Here is a 23,757-nt window from a genome sequence, read left to right on the forward strand (position 1 = left end):
GAATTCAATTCTTTCTGATTTTAGAAACTGCATTAAAGAAGGGGTGCACCGGTCCTGGAGATACTGCAATACCAGGTCAATGCGTGGAGTGGACAGAGCAAGCTCTTTTTCCATCTCCCTGTTCTAAAAATCCATTTAATATATGGTCCCCAGATAGGGGACGTATCAGATATTAAACTGATAAGAACAGATACTACACTTGATCTTAGCCAAAAGGCCGAGAAGCGATAACCAGAATTGGTTTCAAACTACGGAGCCACCCAAGGATCCTGAAAAGTCCATTTGTGGAGATGAGCTCCTGGACTCCCGTTAAGAAGACATGTTGTCAACCTCTAGATCCCTTACATGCCTGCACTTTTCGGCTTGCTGCTGCTGCAATCCACGCGTTTTAGATCTGCATAACTCCACCTCTTTAAACACAGCACCTTCACCCCCTGCTGTTCCCACCCGCCTCAACACCGTTGGAAGGGAGGAGAACCAATTACGGCGGGGGGTGGGGTGGAACGAGCAGCTGTCTACCCTTAGCAGGAGGGCTGCTGATTACATACCTCTCCTGCTGCTGCTGCTGCTGCTGCTGCTGGCTGTCCAGCAGCAGACTGAAGGTGGCTGCTGCTGTGCACAGGTATATAAAGGCTCAGAGCCTATTATGACACGCGCAGCCAGCGTTCCATTGCCACATTCCATCTACTGCAGGCAGGATACCTGGCTGGCTGAATGTCGCTGAGAAGCTCACAGAGACCGCCATAAGCAACAGTTTAACAGAATGCCACAGACTAATCAACCAAACTTTTTGGGTTGGGTTCTCTTTTATAGTCTGCAGGCATTAAATGAAAGAAGTCAGTGTTCCAGCAGAGGGAGACAACGTTTCAGAAAAGGCATTGTAGCAAACCAAAAAAGAAATTTTAAGCGCAGCAGAGTAACCAGCGCACATACCTGTTAGCTCAGGTGAGTTTAAAAGGCTGCTGTTGATAACAAGGGCATTTGCTAAATAGATGGTGTGTGTGCAACAATATACTGAAAGGTCAATTATATTGTGCAGCTTATCTCACCACCTGTAGTTATTTAGGTGAAAGCTCCAAAATGCTTGCCTAATATGTCTGTTTATCCAAAAGGAAGTAAAAAGGGAGAGCTAGAAAGATAGCATTTCATTACATTACATGGCAATGCAATGCACAGTTGCTGAAGTTGAACCAAAATGAGCTTGTAATCTGGCTTCTGCAACTTTGAACATGAAAAATCCAATGAGGAGAAGAAAAGCAAAGCCAAAGAGTCCATCCCAAAATCCGACAAACAAGCAAAATGAACAAAAAACATTGAATTCAATTCTTTCTGATTTTAGAAACTGCATTAAAGAAGGGGTGCACCGGTCCTGGAGATACTGCAATACCAGGTCAATGCGTGGAGTGGACAGAGCAAGCTCTTTTTCCATCTCCCTGTTCTAAAAATCCATTTAATATATGGTCCCCAGATAGGGGACGTATCAGATATTAAACTGATAAGAACAGATACTACACTTGATCTTAGCCAAAAGGCCGAGAAGCGATAACCAGAATTGGTTTCAAATTACGGAGCCACCCAAGGATCCTGAAAAGTCCATTTGTGGAGATGAGCTCCTGGACTCCCGTTAAGAAGACATGTTGTCAACCTCTAGATCCCTTACATGCCTGCACTTTTCGGCTTGCTGCTGCTGCAATCCACGCGTTTTAGATCTGCATAACTCCACCTCTTTAAACACAGCACCTTCACCCCCTGCTGTTCCCACCCGCCTCAACACCGTTGGAAGGGAGGAGAACCAATTAAGGCGGGGGCTGGGGTGGAACGAGCAGCTGTCTACCCTTAGCAGGAGGGCTGCTGATTACATACCTCTCCTGCTGCTGCTGCTGCTGCTGGCTGTCCAGCAGCAGACTGAAGGTGGCTGCTGCTGTGCACAGGTATATAAAGGCTCAGAGCCTATTATGACACGCGCAGCCAGCGTTCCATTGCCACATTCCATCTACTGCATGCAGGATACCTGGCTGGCTGAATGTCGCTGAGAAGCTCACAGAGACCGCCATAAGCAACAGTTTAACAGAATGCCACAGACTAATCAACCAAACTTTTTGGGTTGGGTTCTCTTTTATAGTCTGCAGGCATTAAATGAAAGAAGTCAGTGTTCCAGCAGAGGGAGACAACGTTTCAGAAAAGGCATTGTAGCAAACCAAAAAAGAAATTTTAAGCGCAGCAGAGTAACCAGCGCACATACCTGTTAGCTCAGGTGAGTTTAAAAGGCTGCTGTTGATAACAAGGGCATTTGCTAAATAGATGGTGTGTGTGCAACAATATACTGAAAGGTCAATTATATTGTGCAGCTTATCTCACCACCTGTAGTTATTTAGGTGAAAGCTCCAAAATGCTTGCCTAATATGTCTGTTTATCCAAAAGGAAGTAAAAAGGGAGAGCTAGAAAGATAGCATTTCATTACATTACATGGCAATGCAATGCACAGTTGCTGAAGTTGAACCAAAATGAGCTTGTAATCTGGCTTCTGCAACTTTGAACATGAAAAATCCAATGAGGAGAAGAAAAGCAAAGCCAAAGAGTCCATCCCAAAATCCGACAAACAAGCAAAATGAACAAAAAACATTGAATTCAATTCTTTCTGATTTTAGAAACTGCATTAAAGAAGGGGTGCACCGGTCCTGGAGATACTGCAATACCAGGTCAATGCGTGGAGTGGACAGAGCAAGCTCTTTTTCCATCTCCCTGTTCTAAAAATCCATTTAATATATGGTCCCCAGATAGGGGACGTATCAGATATTAAACTGATAAGAACAGATATTTTTTTTTTTTTTTTTAAACCATTCAGTTTAGTTTTTTAGCAAACAGTATGAATTTCTCCAAAATTTGCTACTTAAAACTTCTCATCATCATGGTTCTATTTATTTAGCAGTAGTATAAGACGAAATATAATCACAAGGGAACATCCTTTACGTAACACAAATGCAGAAACTTCAAGGAATCACAAAGAAAAAAAATCACTGGTATTTGATAAGGTAATGCCACTTTTTAAATTTCCAAATCCCTTCGGCATCTGTGCCACCACCGCCTCTGCTGTCCAACTTATATATCAGGTATAGTCTTGAAAGAATAAGTCTAACACATTCATTCACTGATAAAGATTTCCTCTTGAAAAGTCCAAGGTTCCTTGCATCCCACAAACTCTCCATCACACAAGCCATTATCAACCATAAAATTCTATCTTTAGACCGACTACACGCACCAATTCCAAACATCGCCACACGCCAATCCACAAAATTCACGCCTGCTAAACCCTTACACAATCCACCTACACACTTCCACACACTGTACGCGTACTCACAATCCCACATAACATGCCTCACAGTCTCACAACCACCACATCCCACTCTCGGACACACATCTGTTCTTATCAACTCTCTTTTCTTCTGCACTTCTCTCACAGGTAAAATATTATGTAAAGTCATCCACACAACATCCTTCTGTTTGTTTGACATCCCATACGTATCTAACTTCTTCCATGCATCTGAAACCTCATTCCCTCTCAGCCCAACAATATTACACTCTACCTCATTTGCACTCATTCTTTTCACCACATTCTTGGTCATTCTAAAATCATTCATTCCCACACTCAACAAATCATGCTTTCTCACAAATTTCTCAATCACCTCATACCAAACAGGACACTTAAAGGCCACAGGCACACTCGCATCTCTCTTCCTCCAGCATAACCCATACAACATCCATCCAGCAGAATAATTAGCCATAAAAGCACCTTTATTGCCTTTACCCAGCAAAATAACCACAGTCTTAATATAATTAAGGCCTAAAAAAACTTCAATATTGGGAAAGGCCAGCCCACCATGCAGACAAGCCTTAAAAAGGCTCTCCCGCTTCAACTTCTCCATCTTACTACACCACAGGAATGTGAATACCAACTTCTCTATTCTCTTAATTTTCCTGTAAGGAGAAGGAAAAACAGTCGCCACATAAAGCAGGATAGGGAGAATCACTGCTTTGATAATTAATACCTTACCACGCAGAGTCAATTCTCTCATTCGCCAAAAATTCAATTTACGTTCAACCCGCATACCACACTCTTCCCAACTTTCATTCCCTTTTAAGTCATCATTAAATAATACGCCCAAAATCTTGATTGCACCCACTTCACACTTTACACCATCCATACGAATACTACTATCTCCAAAACATTTAAAACTACATTTATTCCAATTTACCCTAAAACCAGACGCACCAACAAAAAAATCCAAAAGCAATTTAATTCTACTCAAAGAAGCCATACTTTCACTCACAACCACAACATCATCCATATAACCTAACACTTTCACATGCTTACCACCACTACTAGGCACCAACAAACCTCTCATCATTTTATCCCGTCTAATCAAACATAACAATGGTTCTATTACACATCCAATAAGACGGGGGACATAGGACACCCCTGCCTTACTCCTGACCTAATCTTCACTTTGTCACACAGCCACCCATTAACCAAGAACTCACTTGACACACAATCATACAATGATTTTACACAATTCACAAATTCTCTAGGAAACCCCATTCTTTCCAGTACTTTAAACAGAAACACATGCGAAACCCTGTCAAACGCCTTCTCAAAATCAATAGCTAAAGTCATACATTTCTGCTTTCTATCCTTGCAATCCCCAATCATATCTCTCAACAATAACAAGTTATCACTCATACTTCTTCCAGGCACTGCACATACTTGGTCCTCCTCCACAACACTACCAATCACTTCACGCATACGATTTGCCAGTAACTTACTGTAGACCTTATAATCCGAATTCAGCAGTGTTATTGGTCTCCAGTTTTCCAAACGTTTCCTCTCACCCTTTTTATACACAAGCACAACCACTCCTTCTTTCATTGATTCACACAACCTACCATTCACCCACATATACTTACATACCTCAGTCAAATCTGTTCCCAAAACTTCCCATGCTTTCACATACAACTCTACAGGTATACCATCTTTCCCAGGAGTCTTACTCTTTTTAGCACTCCACACCACATTCTTCACTTCATCCAGAACTACATCCTCACACAACAGATCACGCTCCTCAGAATCAAGTTTTTTCTCCACACCATTCAGAACATATGACACAAGCCCAGAGTCAATCCATTTCTCATCATACAACTTGCTATAAAACCTATTCACTTCTTTCAGCACATCCTCACCCATACAGTTGGTTCCACTTTCATTCACAACTTCATTCATATCAGTCTTCCTACCATTCATTTTTTTAAAAAAGAACCTCGTACACTTCTCATTTTTCTCCAGGTGCTCAATTTTAGTACGATGTATAATTTCCTTTCCTTTCTCATCCAACACACGCTTCAATTCATTCTTAGCCTCAGTAAGTTGATCAGACATCTCCAAACCACTTGCAACACACTTTCTCAACCAGTCAATCCGTCTATTAAGGTCATTAAACCTATTCCTATATCTGGCAGCTTTTCTATAGCCCCACTTTTTGAAGAAAGTTTTAAATTGCACTTTCACCCAGTCCCACCAGTCAAGAACACACACAAAATCCTTCTTACGCATTCTCCATCTTTCATACTTTACATTAAACTCATTCATCACCTCATCATCCTCTAACAGCCTTGCATTCAACTTCCATACCCCACCGCCATACACTTGGTCACCATTCGCACAAAACACGCCTCTCAAACATTCATGGTCCGAAAAAGGTACCTTTTGTTGAGAAAAATCCACACATACCATATTTTTAGAAAATAACATTAAATCAATTCTGGAATGAATCTCACCACGGTCAGCATGGTATGTCGGCGGTGGTGGCATGCCAAGAACAATAACTGCTGCATCTAAAAAGGAAAAATCACAAATTAAATGGGACAATTTCTTTCCTGTTATGTCACACTTTCCTTCTGTGACACAATTAACGTCCCCAACAAAAATAGTGGGAGATTTCCCTGGAAGAAAAAAACTTAATTTTTCAAGAAGAGCAAGCCGCTCTTCCTTCCCTGTAGGGCAATATAAATTAATAATTCTGACCCGCCACCCTCTATAACTCAAAAATGCAATTAAACATCGGCCCACCTCCACCACAATATAACTATCAATAGAGATTTCTTTATTCCCAACTAATATCCCCACCCCATCATTTTTATTATGATTAGACCCTGACCAGATATGCTGTCCGTAAGGCCAGTCTTTGTCACAAGGAGCATCCTGAATCCCACACTCCTGAAGGCAAAAAACATCAGCACCTAAATGTTTCAGGTAGTCCAGAACAGTTGTTCTTCTGATTTTAGATCTGATCTGCCTTACATTTAGGGACACTACATCCCAACCAGATTGGCAAGACATTAATTAAAGAAAAGAAATACATGACTCAATGTTGATCACACCATACTCATCCATTATCATCAGACTGGGAAAGCACCCCAAAGGTGTTGATGCTCTCAGGGATGCCAAGGTAAGGAGCATCAGGGGAGAAGACATCCTGCGGGTAAATGCGGTCACTTGCAGGACTGTCGCACCCTCCGCTGGCAGGTGAGTACTCTCGTCTGGGTTTTTTATTGGCCAGTTCAGGAGTATCATCATCATCAAAAGACCTCCCAGAAGTAAAGTCTCCTTGGCCACCATCCCTGGCCACCTCTTCGTCTGTAGCACCCCAGGACAATGCAGGGGTTCGAGCAAGAGACACATCCATGTCACCCTCACCACATATTTCGGACTGATGAGGGAGGTCCACATCCAACTCGGAGATCTCCATACCTGGCCCAGCAGGGGCTGGAGGGTCCAACAGGGTCTGGGCCTCACCCACCAGATCTTCAACCTCAGGGGGCTCCGTCTCCTCATTGATCTCTGCAGTAGTCACCTGTGGGGTAACAGCAGGGACAGTAGGCTTACCTTTGGTCACTTCGGAGAAGGACCTAGGCTTGACTTTAGCCTTACAATCCTGAATCACATGTCCTTCCTCCCCGCAGGCATCACATACCACCGGGTTGGAACAATCCTTCGCCAGATGACCGTACTTGTTGCACTTTCTACAGTTTGGCAATTGTTTGCAGAAATCCTGGATATGCCCGAACATGTTGCATCTCCTGCAGAACAATGGCGCCTCGGGAAAAAACAGATATCCAGAGTCTCTTCCAATTGTAAAGTTCAGGGGAGGATAGTGAATACCTCCAGGACCATGAGGGTCTATCCCAAACCTCACAAAGTATTTATACTTCCCAGTCCACAGCCCTTCTCCATTTAAGATTTTATGGGAGAATTGCACAAAAATGCAGTGTCTTCTCAGGAATGCAGTGATATCATCCCGGGAGATAAAGGGGTTGTGCATGAATACTACCACCGGGATATCCCCCTTAGAGTAGAGTACAGTTAAGATAAGTCAATCCAGCTGAGGGTGCTCTGAAAGGACTTGAAGAGTTTTGAAAAGGTTTTGGCAAGCCGCCATAGAAGAAAGCACCAAGACGTACCTATGCTCCCTTCTGAACTCCTGCAAACAGATGATCTCCGACTTCTGGATTTTCAGGATTTCATAGAAAATGGCGTTGACCAGGTATGACAACGAGAAATGGTCCTTCTTCTCCTCAGAGACCTCGATACGGAAAGCATTCTTGACCCGGGGATCCCCGGTCCCAGCAAAGCGAAGCTTGACACCCATGGTCGCTTCAGGAATCGCCTTCTCGTTTCCTCCTCACTCTCCCCCTATAGCAGCATCCAGCTTAAGCCACCGAAGTGGCGATGCTGGAAGGCCGAGGGCTAGTACACAAGGAACCTCTTGTCCAAACACTAGGTCTGAGCCAAAAGGCCGAGAAGCGATAACCAGAATTGGTTTCAAACTACGGAGCCACCCAAGGATCCTGAAAAGTCCATTTGTGGAGATGAGCTCCTGGACTCCCGTTAAGAAGACATGTTGTCAACCTCTAGATCCCTTACATGCCTGCACTTTTCGGCTTGCTGCTGCTGCAATCCACGCGTTTTAGATCTGCATAACTCCACCTCTTTAAACACAGCACCTTCACCCCCTGCTGTTCCCACCCGCCTCAACACCGTTGGAAGGGAGGAGAACCAATTAAGGCGGGGGGTGGGGTGGAACGAGCAGCTGTCTACCCTTAGCAGGAGGGCTGCTGATTACATACCTCTCCTGCTGCTGCTGCTGCTGCTGCTGCTGGCTGTCCAGCAGCAGACTGAAGGTGGCTGCTGCTGTGCACAGGTATATAAAGGCTCAGAGCCTATTATGACACGCGCAGCCAGCGTTCCATTGCCACATTCCATCTACTGCAGGCAGGATACCTGGCTGGCTGAATGTCGCTGAGAAGCTCACAGAGACCGCCATAAGCAACAGTTTAACAGAATGCCACAGACTAATCAACCAAACTTTTTGGGTTGGGTTCTCTTTTATAGTCTGCAGGCATTAAATGAAAGAAGTCAGTGTTCCAGCAGAGGGAGACAACGTTTCAGAAAAGGCATTGTAGCAAACCAAAAAAGAAATTTTAAGCGCAGCAGAGTAACCAGCGCACATACCTGTTAGCTCAGGTGAGTTTAAAAGGCTGCTGTTGATAACAAGGGCATTTGCTAAATAGATGGTGTGTGTGCAACAATATACTGAAAGGTCAATTATATTGTGCAGCTTATCTCACCACCTGTAGTTATTTAGGTGAAAGCTCCAAAATGCTTGCCTAATATGTCTGTTTATCCAAAAGGAAGTAAAAAGGGAGAGCTAGAAAGATAGCATTTCATTACATTACATGGCAATGCAATGCACAGTTGCTGAAGTTGAACCAATATGAGCTTGTAATCTGGCTTCTGCAACTTTGAACATGAAAAATCCAATGAGGAGAAGAAAAGCAAAGCCAAAGAGTCCATCCCAAAATCCGACAAACAAGCAAAATGAACAAAAAACATTGAATTCAATTCTTTCTGATTTTAGAAACTGCATTAAAGAAGGGGTGCACCGGTCCTGGAGATACTGCAATACCAGGTCAATGCGTGGAGTGGACAGAGCAAGCTCTTTTTCCATCTCCCTGTTCTAAAAATCCATTTAATATATGGTCCCCAGATAGGGGACGTATCAGATATTAAACTGATAAGAACAGATACTACACTTGATCTTAGCCAAAAGGCCGAGAAGCGATAACCAGAATTGGTTTCAAACTACGGAGCCACCCAAGGATCCTGAAAAGTCCATTTGTGGAGATGAGCTCCTGGACTCCCGTTAAGAAGACATGTTGTCAACCTCTAGATCCCTTACATGCCTGCACTTTTCGGCTTGCTGCTGCTGCAATCCACGCGTTTTAGATCTGCATAACTCCACCTCTTTAAACACAGCACCTTCACCCCCTGCTGTTCCCACCCGCCTCAACACCGTTGGAAGGGAGGAGAACCAATTAAGGCGGGGGGTGGGGTGGAACGAGCAGCTGTCTACCCTTAGCAGGAGGGCTGCTGATTACATACCTCTCCTGCTGCTGCTGCTGCTGCTGCTGGCTGTCCAGCAGCAGACTGAAGGTGGCTGCTGCTGTGCACAGGTATATAAAGGCTCAGAGCCTATTATGACACGCGCAGCCAGCGTTCCATTGCCACATTCCATCTACTGCAGGCAGGATACCTGGCTGGCTGAATGTCGCTGAGAAGCTCACAGAGACCGCCATAAGCAACAGTTTAACAGAATGCCACAGACTAATCAACCAAACTTTTTGGGTTGGGTTCTCTTTTATAGTCTGCAGGCATTAAATGAAAGAAGTCAGTGTTCCAGCAGAGGGAGACAACGTTTCAGAAAAGGCATTGTAGCAAACCAAAAAAGAAATTTTAAGCGCAGCAGAGTAACCAGCGCACATACCTGTTAGCTCAGGTGAGTTTAAAAGGCTGCTGTTGATAACAAGGGCATTTGCTAAATAGATGGTGTGTGTGCAACAATATACTGAAAGGTCAATTATATTGTGCAGCTTATCTCACCACCTGTAGTTATTTAGGTGAAAGCTCCAAAATGCTTGCCTAATATGTCTGTTTATCCAAAAGGAAGTAAAAAGGGAGAGCTAGAAAGATAGCATTTCATTACATTACATGGCAATGCAATGCACAGTTGCTGAAGTTGAACCAAAATGAGCTTGTAATCTGGCTTCTGCAACTTTGAACATGAAAAATCCAATGAGGAGAAGAAAAGCAAAGCCAAAGAGTCCATCCCAAAATCCGACAAACAAGCAAAATGAACAAAAAACATTGAATTCAATTCTTTCTGATTTTAGAAACTGCATTAAAGAAGGGGTGCACCGGTCCTGGAGATACTGCAATACCAGGTCAATGCGTGGAGTGGACAGAGCAAGCTCTTTTTCCATCTCCCTGTTCTAAAAATCCATTTAATATATGGTCCCCAGATAGGGGACGTATCAGATATTAAACTGATAAGAACAGATACTACACTTGATCTTAGCCAAAAGGCCGAGAAGCGATAACCAGAATTGGTTTCAAACTACGGAGCCACCCAAGGATCCTGAAAAGTCCATTTGTGGAGATGAGCTCCTGGACTCCCGTTAAGAAGACATGTTGTCAACCTCTAGATCCCTTACATGCCTGCACTTTTCGGCTTGCTGCTGCTGCAATCCACGCGTTTTAGATCTGCATAACTCCACCTCTTTAAACACAGCACCTTCACCCCCTGCTGTTCCCACCCGCCTCAACACCGTTGGAAGGGAGGAGAACCAATTAAGGTGGGGGGTGGGGTGGAACGAGCAGCTGTCTACCCTTAGCAGGAGGGCTGCTGATTACATACCTCTCCTGCTGCTGCTGCTGCTGCTGCTGGCTGTCCAGCAGCAGACTGAAGGTGGCTGCTGCTGTGCACAGGTATATAAAGGCTCAGAGCCTATTATGACACGCGCAGCCAGCGTTCCATTGCCACATTCCATCTACTGCAGGCAGGATACCTGGCTGGCTGAATGTCGCTGAGAAGCTCACAGAGACCGCCATAAGCAACAGTTTAACAGAATGCCACAGACTAATCAACCAAACTTTTTGGGTTGGGTTCTCTTTTATAGTCTGCAGGCATTAAATGAAAGAAGTCAGTGTTCCAGCAGAGGGAGACAACGTTTCAGAAAAGGCATTGTAGCAAACCAAAAAAGAAATTTTAAGCGCAGCAGAGTAACCAGCGCACATACCTGTTAGCTCAGGTGAGTTTAAAAGGCTGCTGTTGATAACAAGGGCATTTGCTAAATAGATGGTGTGTGTGCAACAATATACTGAAAGGTCAATTATATTGTGCAGCTTATCTCACCACCTGTAGTTATTTAGGTGAAAGCTCCAAAATGCTTGCCTAATATGTCTGTTTATCCAAAAGGAAGTAAAAAGGGAGAGCTAGAAAGATAGCATTTCATTACATTACATGGCAATGCAATGCACAGTTGCTGAAGTTGAACCAAAATGAGCTTGTAATCTGGCTTCTGCAACTTTGAACATGAAAAATCCAATGAGGAGAAGAAAAGCAAAGCCAAAGAGTCCATCCCAAAATCCGACAAACAAGCAAAATGAACAAAAAACATTGAATTCAATTCTTTCTGATTTTAGAAACTGCATTAAAGAAGGGGTGCACCGGTCCTGGAGATACTGCAATACCAGGTCAATGCGTGGAGTGGACAGAGCAAGCTCTTTTTCCATCTCCCTGTTCTAAAAATCCATTTAATATATGGTCCCCAGATAGGGGACGTATCAGATATTAAACTGATAAGAACAGATTTTTTTGATTGAATATATCTTTTATTAGCACAAAAAATAAGTTAGCAGACAGTGTACAGTGCCGCAGCCCAGTACACACAGAATTCTACATCATATTTACATAGCATGAGGATACGACGCACTAACTAGACACATCACACCCCTATGCTACACAAAACAGTCAATCTGAAAGAAAAAGCATGTCAATCAATACAGTACGACGAACCGTGATAAGGGATGGGGATTGGGAAAAAGGGGATGGGGAGGGGAAAATCACAGGCCCGAAGCTTTATTGAAAGACAAGACACATAAGGGGAGAGGGGGAGGAGGGGTTTAGTCCTCATCCTCGTCCTCCGGACCGTCCACGATGGAATAGTCTCTGAGCAGGCTGTGGATCAGCCTGCGGCAGTCCTGGATGGACATCCTCTCCCTCCTCAAGATGAGCCGGTTCCTGGCGACCCAAACGGCATCCTTGAAGCAGTTCATAAGGCGCCAAGCCTCCTGGATGGCTCCGACGGTATGAACCCCAGGGAAGAGTCCGTAAAGCACAGAATGGTGCGATAGGCTCGCCCTGGGGACAGAGTTCCTCAGGTCGTCCTCAAGGGCAGTCAACAGGCGCTGTGCAAATCCGCAGTCCCAAAAAGTGTGCAAAGATGTTTCCTCCACGAAGGGGCACCTTGGGCAGTACCGGGTCTTGCACAGGTTCCGGGCATGCATGAATGACCGGACGGGCAGTCCGCCCTGAATCGCCATCCACGACAAGTCCTTGTGCCCGTTGGTCAGCCTGTCAGACGACACATTTGTCCACACAGTCTCCAGCGTGTCCTGGTGAAGTCCTGTGATGTTCTCCACGTCATCCTTGGCTCTGATGAGCTTGTGGATAGTTTTGGGCTTCCACAAGTCGGGCTTGAGTCCCTCCAGTTGATGTTCCCCCACAAATCGAACGACGTCTCCGTAGAACCATGGCGTCGTCCAGTTGTAGGGGAAGGAGCTGTCCCACTTGTCCCAGCCGAGTCGCCTCCAAAGAGGAAGCAGGAAGAAGCGAGACATGGACCTGCCCGTGGAGCCATTCTTGACTTGCAAAGTCCGGCGGACACAATCACACACAAAAGAGGATCGCAGGAGGGTGGGGATATCTGGAACGCCCTTCCCACCCTTGCGAGGCTCCTTGTACATGACGGCCCGCCTGACTCTGTCCATCTTGGATCCCCAGACAAAGTGAAACACTGTCCTGGTAATGGCCCTGCACACAGTGACGTGTGGGGGCCAGGCCTGCGCCGTGTACTGCAAGACGGGCAGGACCTCATTACGCAGGACGAGTGCTTTACCCTCACAAGTGAGGTGTCTGAGGCTCCAGAGTCCGATCCGTTGCTTCACCTTGGCCAAGCGTTCTTGCCAGGACTTGAGGGCCGCTCCTTCCTTCCCGAACCAGACTCCCAGCATCTTGAGGAAATCCGGTTGAATGTTGAAGGGGAAGGGGGCGGAGGAGGCCGGCTGCCAATCCCCGAAGAGCATGGCTTCCGACTTCCTGCAGTTGACTTTGGCCCCTGAAGCCCGGCCGAACCTCTCACACGTCTGGACGAGGGCGTCGACTGAACCACGATCAGCGCAGAAGACGGTGACGTCGTCCATGTAGAGCGAGCACTTGACCTCGTGTCGTCCCGGACCCGGTGCGGTGATCCCTCTGATCTCTCCATTCTGCCGGATAGCCTCTGCGAAGAGTTCTATAACACAAACAAAAAGAAGAGGTGATAGAGGGCAGCCTTGTCTGACCCCAGAGAGGACAGGGAAGGGGTCAGTCTTCCAGCCGTTCACCAACACCGAGCTGTGGATATCAAAATACATCAGACGGACATACGAACAAAACATGTTACCCAAACCTAACCGGTGCAGAGCTCGGCCCATGAACTCGTGGGAAACCCGGTCGAAGGCCTTCTCCTGATCCAAGGAGACCAGGGCCGCGTGTGCGCGGCGGACCTTGATGTACTCGACCGTGTCCCGCACGAGAGCGAGGCTGTCTGCGATGCGACGTCCAGGGATGCCGCAGGTCTGGTCCGGGTGGATGATCCGTCCGATGACCGTCTTAAGTCGTGTCGCCATCGTCTTGGCCAGGATCTTGTAGTCCACGTTGAGCAGAGTGATGGGACGCCAATTCCTCAGGTCGCACCTCTCTCCCTTCCGCTTGTACAGGATCGTGACCATTCCTTCCCTCAAAGATGGAGGCATTCTACCCTCCACCACCATCTCCTCGTACAGGTCCAACAGGTCCGGACAGATGAGGTCTCCCAGCGCTACATAGAGCTCCGCTGGAAGACCATCACTGCCCGGGGTCCTGCCGGTCCTAAAGGATTTAGCGGCAGAGAGCAATTCGCCCACCATCAGAGGTTTGTCCAAGGCTGCCGTGCCTGCAGGATCAAGATGGTTAGTGATACCTGACAGGAACTTATCAGCAGCGTCGGGGTCGGTAGTCTTGTGGGAGTAGAGTTCGCTGTAGAAGTCGCTGACGACCCTCATCACGTCCTCCTTCCCACGTCGCATGTTTCCGCTCTCGTCTCGCAGCTCATTCAGGGGCGTGTGACCGGCATGAAGTTTCCTGAAAAAGAATGAGTTACATTTCTCACCCTTCTCCAGATTCTCCACTTTGGAACGGAAGACGATTCGCTTGGACTCCTCCTCAAAGTGCCTTTTCAGGCTCTTCTTGGTCTCCTCCAGCTCCTCCCTCACGTCCCAGCCGCAGTGAAGAAGGTCCTGCAGCGACCGCAGCTCGCGCTGCAGCCCTCTGAAGTCCCTCCTCTTCTCACACGCCTGTTGTCGACCCTTGGCCTGAAAGAAACAGCGAAACTCAAGTTTAACATATTCCCACCAATCAGAGACTGTTTGGAAGCTACCCTTGTAGGACTGCCACATTGCGTAGGCTGCTCTCAGCTCCTCCACGACTTCATCCTGAGCCAGCAGAGCACAATTCAGCTTCCAGGAGCCGGGGCCGGACGGAAAACCGTCGCCGAGGACACCTTGTAAGTGAATGGCTCTGTGGTCGGAGAAGAAGCAGGGGACCATCGAGTGCCTACTCTGCCTGACTGCCCGAGAGGTGAACACAAAGTCAATCCTGGAGCGGAGTGAGCCATCGGGTCGGCTCCACGAATAGTTTGTGGAGCCTCTCCCCATGGAGCCCACCACGTCCTGAAGAGAGGCCTCGGTTACCATCTCGATGAGCAGCTTGGACGTGATGTCCAACTTGGCAGATGTGCCAGAACTACGACCATCCTCCTCGATGGGGCAGTTGAAATCCCCGGCCATCACTAAGGTCCTGGTGGTGGCAAGCTGAAGCCGCAGGGTCTGGAAAAGCTCCAAACGCTCATTCTTCAGTGGGGACGCATACACGTTGATGAACCTGACAGGTTCTCCCGCCCAGTTGCCATCTACAACAAGAGCCCTGCCGCAGATGAGCTCCTGGACGGACTCAAGCGTGAATGCGCCCCCCCTGATCAGAATTGCGACCCCCGCAGACTTGCAGTCACCCCCACCGGACCAGTAGGATGGACCGTGGGACCACTCCCTGGCCAGATGTTTGAAGGACCTAGAGGAGGGAAGGGAACATTCCTGCAACATATAAACATCACACAACTGGGAAGTAAGGAAGGCATAAATAGTCTGACGTCTGAACTTGTCCTTGATGCTCCTGACATTAATGGAAAATAAGTTAATATTAGCCATCATGTAGGGAAAAAAGAAAATGTTAGCGCAGGCAATACACCTTAGTTACCACTCCGGTCGGGTGGTCCCTCGTCGGTGTTGACTGCTGGTGATGGGATCACCAGCAGGCCCTCTTCCTCCATCTGGTCAAGCAGCGCGGCCTCGATCTCGGCGACCACCAGTTCCTCCTCTTCTGGCTCGGCCACCAGGGTCTCAACCATGTGCTTCATCTCTTCTGGCTCAGGGAGGGTATCCTCCTTTTCGCCTACGAAATCCAGAATCTTCTTTTTGGAGGATTCAGTAGCAGGGCTGTCCTCCACCTTCCTCTTTCCCCGGGTTGGAACTGGGGAGACAAGAAGGGGAAAATCCTCCTCGGAAAAGATAGCGAGATAGCGGCAGGTGGAGGAAAGGTTAATTCCACCGCTACCATGGTCTGGGGAGGGAGAGTGGCTGCCGGGGCAGGGGAAAGGACACCTGCTGAGGAGTAGGGGAAGGAGGAAGAGGAAGTGGAATCCTCAGCAGGGGTGGCCGGGGTGGGGGGGGATTGGACGGGGGTGGCAGGGGGAGGGATCGAGAGAGGGGTGACAGAACTCTTACCCTCCTTTGACTTTTTCTTCTGCTTCGGAGCTGCTGGGACCGTCGCTGGGGCTTTGGCCACCGTCTCCTTGACCGCTATGGCCTTGGTCGTCTCGGCCTTGGCCGCTGGGGCCTTGGTCGTCGCGTCCTTGACCTTCACAGGCCTGGTCGTCGGGGCCTTGTCCTCCGGAGCTGGGGTCGTCGCAACCACCGATGCCCAGGATCTCTCACGCTTGGGGCAATCCTTGTACAGATGAGCCGCCAGCCCACACAGGTTGCAGGACGTCTTCTTCGGGCAGTCCTTCGAGCTGTGTCCCGTCACTCGACAAATCCTGCAGGCATCCTCCTTGCAGTCCTTCATCTCGTGGCCGTTCTTGCCTCATCTCCTGCAGTTCCGCGGCATGTCCGGGTAATAGATGAGGCCGTAGGAGTTGCCCAGGGAGAATGTCGGGGGCAGGTGCCGAAGTCCGTCTGAGTACGCCAGGTCCCTGTGAAGTCTAACGGTCACCGACCACTTACCTGTCCAGAAGCCGAGTCCATTCAGGATGTGAGAGGGTTCCTTCACAACCAAACAGAAGCGTCTCAGGAAGGTACAGATGTCTTGGCCTGGGGTGTGCGGGTTGCGCATGGAGACCGTGATCCTCCTTTCGTCCCTCTGGATAGGGCAGCTACCTGTAAAGGCAGAGAAAGAATTATCCGGTCCTTTGGCGCTTACCATTTCCCAGAACCTCCTGCAGGTGTTCACAGTGGCGAAGGTGACGAAGAAGATCCCCGTCAAGAAGGTCTGGATGCTGAGGGTGTCCGACCTGGAGAAGCCTCGATCCAGCAGCATCTTCTGGCAGAACACGTCCGAGGACATGTCCGGCACCCTCCCATCCACTTCCTTCAGCTTCAGGGCCACCGTCTGCCGCATCCATGGCTCCAGGGCTGGAGCTTCGTGGCGGGGCTTCTGGGGTCCCTTCTGCTGGCCAGTCGTGGAGGCAGAGTCCTTGGGGTCAGAATCGGCTCCTGGCTGGGCCCTCCTGGCTGTCCCCTGCTCCAGGCTCTTCTTTTCGGCCTTCCTCGCAGCGCTTGCCATGGCTTTCCTCCTGCAGTTACTTCTTGGAGCTGGATCTGGAACTCTTCCCGGAATGGGTGGAGCTATGCAGATTCTTCTCCCGTCGTGTTCTGGACAAATTCCCCGAAAGGTCTTTGTCTCGATGATTTTCTTCCTCGAAGATTCCACAGGACAGCCCGATTCTTCTCCGAGTCTTCGTCTTCTTCTGGATTCTTTAGAGCTTCTTCCTCCCACCGATATCCGGCTTTCTTCTCCGATGTCAGCTGGGCTCCGAAGCTCTTCTCCTTCCGAGTTCGATCGCTCTCGTCAAGTGTAGATCGTAGCTCTTGTGTTCTTAAAAGAACAGATACTACACTTGATCTTAGCCAAAAGGCCGAGAAGCGATAACCAGAATTGGTTTCAAACTACGGAGCCACCCAAGGATCCTGAAAAGTCCATTTGTGGAGATGAGCTCCTGGACTCCCGTTAAGAAGACATGTTGTCAACCTCTAGATCCCTTACATGCCTGCACTTTTCGGCTTGCTGCTGCTGCAATCCACGCGTTTTAGATCTGCATAACTCCACCTCTTTAAACACAGCACCTTCACCCCCTGCTGTTCCCACCCGCCTCAACACCGTTGGAAGGGAGGAGAACCAATTAAGGCGGGGGGTGGGGTGGAACAAGCAGCTGTCTACCCTTAGCAGGAGGGCTGCTGATTACATACCTCTCCTGCTGCTGCTGCTGCTGCTGCTGGCTGTCCAGCAGCAGACTGAAGGTGGCTGCTGCTGTGCACAGGTATATAAAGGCTCAGAGCCTATTATGACACGCGCAGCCAGCGTTCCATTGCCACATTCCATCTACTGCAGGCAGGATACCTGGCTGGCTGAATGTCGCTGAGAAGCTCACAGAGACCGCCATAAGCAACAGTTTAACAGAATGCCACAGACTAATCAACCAAACTTTTTGGGTTGGGTTCTCTTTTATAGTCTGCAGGCATTAAATGAAAGAAGTCAGTGTTCCAGCAGAGGGAGACAACGTTTCAGAAAAGGCATTGTAGCAAACCAAAAAAGAAATTTTAAGCGCAGCAGAGTAACCAGCGCACATACCTGTTAGCTCAGGTGAGTTTAAAAGGCTGCTGTTGATAACAAGGGCATTTGCTAAATAGATGGTGTGTGTGCAACAATATACTGAAAGGTCAATTATATTGTGCAGCTTATCTCACCACCTGTAGTTATTTAGGTGAAAGCTCCAAAATGCTTGCCTAATATGTCTGTTTATCCAAAAGGAAGTAAAAAGGGAGAGCTAGAAAGATAGCATTTCATTACATTACATGGCAATGCAATGCACAGTTGCTGAAGTTGAACCAAAATGAGCTTGTAATCTGGCTTCTGCAACTTTGAACATGAAAAATCCAATGAGGAGAAGAAAAGCAAAGCCAAAGAGTCCATCCCAAAATCCGACAAACAAGCAAAATGAACAAAAAACATTGAATTCAATTCTTTCTGATTTTAGAAACTGCATTAAAGAAGGGGTGCACCGGTCCTGGAGATACTGCAATACCAGGTCAATGCGTGGAGTGGACAGAGCAAGCTCTTTTTCCATCTCCCTGTTCTAAAAATCCATTTAATATATGGTCCCCAGATAGGGGACGTATCAGATATTAAACTGATAAGAACAGATCAGGTTTCAACATATTTTATTAAGTGCGTAAAAGATGGTTTACAATCAAAAACAACAACACAAACAGTACATTATTAAAACACAGAATTCCACCCATAAAAACCCCATATACGATTAGCATCCCTCCTCCCAATACATTTGACATCCCTTAAGTAATAAATATACATCTGGCTAAAAGCAATTTTAAGACAATCCTTCACAGAAATAGCGTCACGTTTAAAAAGTAAAATATTGCGTGCCTTCCAAAGGGCGTCTTTAAAACAGTTAATCATACACCAACATATACAATACTGTTGAGGGGTCGAACATTTAAAAAGGCCATATAAAACATATTCATGGTTAAAATCTCTTAAACCGCAAGTCCATTTTAAAAGAATCCCAACTTTGTGCCAAAGTTCCTGTGCAAATGGGCAATTCCACATAAGGTGCAAGGTGGTTTCGTCATAAACACATGAGTCTCTGGGGCATTTGGCTCTGGCCACCAGGCCTCTCCTGTGTTGAAACTCTCTGGTGGGGAGGCACTGGTGGACCACCATCCATGCGATGTCCTTATGTCCATTTGCTAAGAATTTCCCGAAGACATTCTTCCAAACTTGCTTCGATCTCTCTTCTGAGAAATTTACTATGGGGGTCACATCTTCATTCCTCCTCAGAAAAGATAAAAGCTTCTTGCGGTCTTTAAAAATGTCCATATTAAAATCACCAAGGCTATAAAATCGAACAGTCTTTTCTAAGATTGCTTGGTGTTTGGGGGGGCATAGTAAAACAGGGGAATTCAACGACAACTTAAACCATCTTTTAAAAATCATCCCACAAGTATATTTTAAAAAATAACTTAGCGCACTATTACCATTAAAATGTTTGAAACAAAAGCAGAAATAATTTAAATACAAATAAATATGTAAGTCGGGGACATCCCTTCCGCCGTTCATTTTATTCTTCCTCATTATTTCTCGCCTTAATTTTTCCATTTTGGAGTTCCATAAAAACATAAAGATCATCCTAGTCATTTTTTTAATTAAAACATCAGAGGGGGGGTACACCATAGCTATATACAGTATGAGGGGTAACAACACTGATTTTATAATTAAAATTTTCCCCTCCATTGTTAGGGACCTCAAACCCCAAAATGATATTTTCTTTGACATTTTTTCTAGGACATTCTCCCAGCTTTGAGTTCCCACATTCTCCTCGTTAAAAACAACTCCAAGAATTTTTACATTGTCTCGTTTTATAGTGAGCTGCGGGAGTTGGGCGGTGTCCCAGGATCCCAAAGTCAGACATTCAGATTTATTTAAATTAAGTTTAAAACCGGATGCCTGGGAAAAAAAATCAATGCGCAACACCGCCCTCCGGAGGGAAGCAGGGTCCACGCACACAACCGTCACGTCATCCATGTAGCCAAAGACTCTCACATCACTGCCACCTCCGCCAGGAACAGGAACCCCTCTAATCACTTTGTCTTTCCTTATTGCGCTCAGCAGGGGCTCCATGGCGCAGATGAACAGGATGGGCGACAAGGGGCATCCCTGCTTCACTCCAGACTCAAGGGGAACTCCATCTGTTAAAAAGCCATTAAGAGAAATTTGACTAAAACAATTTTTATATAAAATCTTAATACAATTTAAAAGCATATTAGGGATACCCATCCTTTTTAAAACTCTAAAAAGAAATCTATGAGAGACTCTATCGAAAGCTTTTTCAAAATCTAGGGCTAAAAGAGCTACATTTTGACCCCGGTCTCTGGAATACCAAATTACATCCCTTAATACGTTTAAAACCTCTGAAATACTTCTGCCTGGTACACTACAAACCTGCTCAGGCCGGATCAGTTTGGCAATGACACTCCTGAGCCGGTCTGCAACCACCTTAGCAAGTACCTTGTAATCAAATTTAGGAGAGTTATGGGTCTCCAATTCGCTAGAGCACTGCGGTCACCTTTTTTATATATCAAAGACACCACTCCTCTCCTCCACGAAAATGGCAACTGTTCACAAATAAAAACTTCTTTAAAAAGCATAAAAAGGTCCTCTTTTAAAATGTCCCAAAAAGTAAGATAAAACTCTACAGGTAGTCCGTCACACCCAGGTGCTTTACCCTTAGAGAAACTTTTAAAAACATAAAATAATTCCTCTAAAACAATATCGCGTTCTAAAAACTCCTGGTCTGTAAAATTTAGCTTAAAATCGAGATCATTAAGAGCATCAGATAAAAAGGACTCATCTATACACTTTTTACTAAAAAGATGCTTATAAAACTTAAAAGTAGCATTCAACATTCCCTGCATAGATGTTTCACCCTCTAGATTTGTGATCACTTCTCTTTTATCCATGACTTTTTTGAAGAAGAAGCGAGAGCACTTCTCCCCCTCCTCCAAGTGCTGCACTCTAGAGTTAAAAATAACCTCTTTCCCCTTTGTGTCTATGCAGTTCTGGATTTCAGTTTTTAGGCCAGCAATATCATCTCCCACCTCCACCCCTAGCTCTTTGAATTTAAAAAGTGTTTGTAGTTTGGTGTTAAGATCACTAAAACATCTTTTTTTCTCTCTAGCTTTACGTCTCCCTGCTTTTATAAAAAACATTCTGACTTTTTTTTTCAAATTTTCCCACCAGGTTACCATAGGGGCATCAGAAGGTTTTTGTCGCCGCCAGGCTTGATAGGCTTTACCAAAGTCTTGTCGAATCAGAGGGTCCTCCAGCAGGTAAGTACTTAGACGCCAGAGGCCCCTGTTGACCCTCTGTTCATCCCGGTATTCTAGGTGCACCTCCAAGCCCTTATGGTCAGAAAATATATTTGATGTTAAAACACATTTTACAGGGTTAAAATCATCTGATAGGAAAATAAAATCGATCCTGGAGGACACCCCTCTTCCGGACCACGTATAACCAGGGTCCGTCGGCAGGAGTGACCTCCACGCATCGCATAATTTAAAATCAGTTATAAAATCTTTCAATAGATGACATGACTTATCCAATTTGCGTAAAGGGTCACCCCCTGCTCGTTGTTCACTAGCACAAAGACAATTAAAATCACCCCCTACGATCAGGGGAGATGACCCAGTACAGTACAATGGCAATATCCCAAATAAATTAATTCTCTCTTGCTTATCAGGGGGAGCATAAATATTCATTACACGTAGGGTAAAACCATTAAATTTAAAATGCACTAAAACCACTCTGCCTGGTACTATTTCTGTGACAGCATTTATAGTAATATTTCTCCCACAACAGAGGAAGCCCACCCCCGCTGACTTGTTGTCATTGGAGCCAGACCAGATGGAGGGCCCCAGTCTCCAATCTGTCTTGATGTCATTATAATTTAGTGCATGTTGTATCCCGCATTCCTGTAATAAACAAATGTCAAAGTCAGCGGTTTCTAAATACTTGAATAGAGCAGCCCTACGGACTGGGCTCTTTAATGACCTCACATTCAGTGAGACAAGTCTTAATGTGGGCATTCATAGGTCAGGGTGGTGGATCTTCCATGAGGACACCTGACTCAAAGCCCTGTATGTCAAATTGCTCCAGGACATCCGGGCTAGAGGACCCAAACGACTCGATATTCTGTGAGCCGGCGGTTGCCCCCTCGTAGGTCACGGTTCCCAGCCACATTCCAGGAGACGCTGGGGCTTCGACATTCCGTCTCTTTTTCGGGGCAGACTCCACTAGGTCACTGGTGCAGTCCTCCTCTTCCTCCACCTCCTCCAGGGGGGAAGACTGGTCCATCAGGATAAGATCAACACAGATTTCCTGATGTTCGCCACCTAGAAGCAAAGCCCCCTCATCTGGCTGGCTAATCGCCCTGGAAGATCCTGAGGCCATCGCTGCATGGTCCCCTGTAGCCAACCGCACAGGGGCACCACCCTCCAGCCCAACAGGATCGGTATCGGGAACCATCGATACGGAGGATACCCTCCCAGAAGGAGGACCCCCCCGCTCCGGTCCATGCAAGGTCCGCCCCTCGTTAAGGGACTTCGATGCAGGTGCCGCCCCAGAGGGGCCTCCGGCTCCCTGCTCCATCCCAGCCTTCTCGCCCTTCGAAACGCCCTCCGACGCCGGCCCGCCAGTGAAGACCGGCGGGCGCATCGGCTCAGCTGCAGAAGATGCAGCTTCTGCGTAGGTCCTGGTCCTGGTCCTATTGGGGCATCCTCGGAACATGTGCCCCGCCCCACCGCAGAGATTACATTTCCTCCCAGCGGGACAGTCCTTCATTAGATGTCCGTAACAGCTGCAATTATTGCAGCGGTCTACTTTCCTGCCCGTGCAGGACGTTTGGGTATGACCCATTTGTCCACAGTTCCTGCAACATACTGGCATTCCAGGATAAAATAAGTAGCCTCTGCTCTTACCGATTACGAAGGTTGAGGGAGGGTGTAGCATTCCTCCCACTCCACTAAGGTCCCTCTTTAGACGGGCCATATACCTTCTCTTGCCGCACCAGAAGCCTACCGCGTTCTTCACAGTACCCAGGTATCTCAGATCATCACAATAACGGGTAAGGTAGGTCGAGATGTCTGCAGCTTCCACAAAGGGGTTCGGGAAATGCACCACGATGGGGATCTCGTCATAAGCATACAAGAGACAAAAGGTTAGTCCATCCAATTCATCTAAGTAGTTTTTCTCGTTTACCTTTTGTACGAGTTGCTGACAGCATCCCTGGCTCTTGAAGGTGATGGTGTAAGTCCCCTTGTACTCGTTGTCCTGGAAGCAGAATATGTCTTCCCGCCGAAACTCCAGAACTCCAAGCAGAATCCTATGGCAGATGTAGTCCAAATTCTTCTCCATCCTCGATGCTGCTCCAACTTCAATCCTCACGGTGTTCCTCATCCGGGCATCACCAGATGAATATGTGAGCGTTGCCGGCATCCTTCACTCAGGAACGTACCGACTCTTCTCTCTGAAAGGCGCAAGCCATCATGGGATCCCTTCCCGTTGCTCCCGGACTAATCCTTCCTCCCAATAGCAGCAGGGGGGTTAAGTCCCTCCGAAGAGGAACGATCCCCCCAGGCCGAGAGAAAGGGTACCAAGAGCA

General features: G+C 46.9%; 6 non-coding genes and 2 pseudogenes across 6 annotated transcripts; all 8 read right to left on the reverse strand.

Annotated features, from left to right (window-relative positions):
- Positions 1-38: 38 nt before the first annotated feature.
- LOC141233580 (U2 spliceosomal RNA) lies at positions 39-229 on the reverse strand. Its single transcript, XR_012299654.1, has one exon. It is a non-coding gene; the product is annotated as a U2 spliceosomal RNA (small nuclear RNA).
- A 1,124-nt stretch (positions 230-1,353) lies between these two features.
- LOC141233581 (U2 spliceosomal RNA) lies at positions 1,354-1,544 on the reverse strand. The gene has a single exon (XR_012299655.1). It is a non-coding gene; the product is annotated as a U2 spliceosomal RNA (small nuclear RNA).
- Positions 1,545-2,662: 1,118 nt separating this feature from the next.
- Positions 2,663-2,868, reverse strand: LOC141233662 (U2 spliceosomal RNA; annotated as a pseudogene).
- Positions 2,869-8,983: 6,115 nt separating this feature from the next.
- On the reverse strand, positions 8,984-9,174 carry LOC141233582 (U2 spliceosomal RNA). The gene has a single exon (XR_012299656.1). It is a non-coding gene; the product is annotated as a U2 spliceosomal RNA (small nuclear RNA).
- A 1,121-nt stretch (positions 9,175-10,295) lies between these two features.
- Positions 10,296-10,486, reverse strand: LOC141233584 (U2 spliceosomal RNA). Its single transcript, XR_012299658.1, has one exon. It is a non-coding gene; the product is annotated as a U2 spliceosomal RNA (small nuclear RNA).
- A 1,121-nt stretch (positions 10,487-11,607) lies between these two features.
- LOC141233652 (U2 spliceosomal RNA) lies at positions 11,608-11,801 on the reverse strand. Its single transcript, XR_012299724.1, has one exon. It is a non-coding gene; the product is annotated as a U2 spliceosomal RNA (small nuclear RNA).
- A 5,572-nt stretch (positions 11,802-17,373) lies between these two features.
- On the reverse strand, positions 17,374-17,451 carry LOC141233708 (U2 spliceosomal RNA; annotated as a pseudogene).
- A 1,121-nt stretch (positions 17,452-18,572) lies between these two features.
- LOC141233670 (U2 spliceosomal RNA) lies at positions 18,573-18,762 on the reverse strand. Its single transcript, XR_012299737.1, has one exon. It is a non-coding gene; the product is annotated as a U2 spliceosomal RNA (small nuclear RNA).
- Positions 18,763-23,757: the final 4,995 nt, after the last annotated feature.

The sequence above is a fragment of the Phyllobates terribilis genome, unplaced genomic scaffold (assembly GCF_046119375.1).
Source record: "Phyllobates terribilis strain yellow unplaced genomic scaffold, ASM4611937v1 Scaffold_602__1_contigs__length_984359, whole genome shotgun sequence".
NCBI classification, from domain to species: Eukaryota; Metazoa; Chordata; class Amphibia; order Anura; family Dendrobatidae; genus Phyllobates; species Phyllobates terribilis.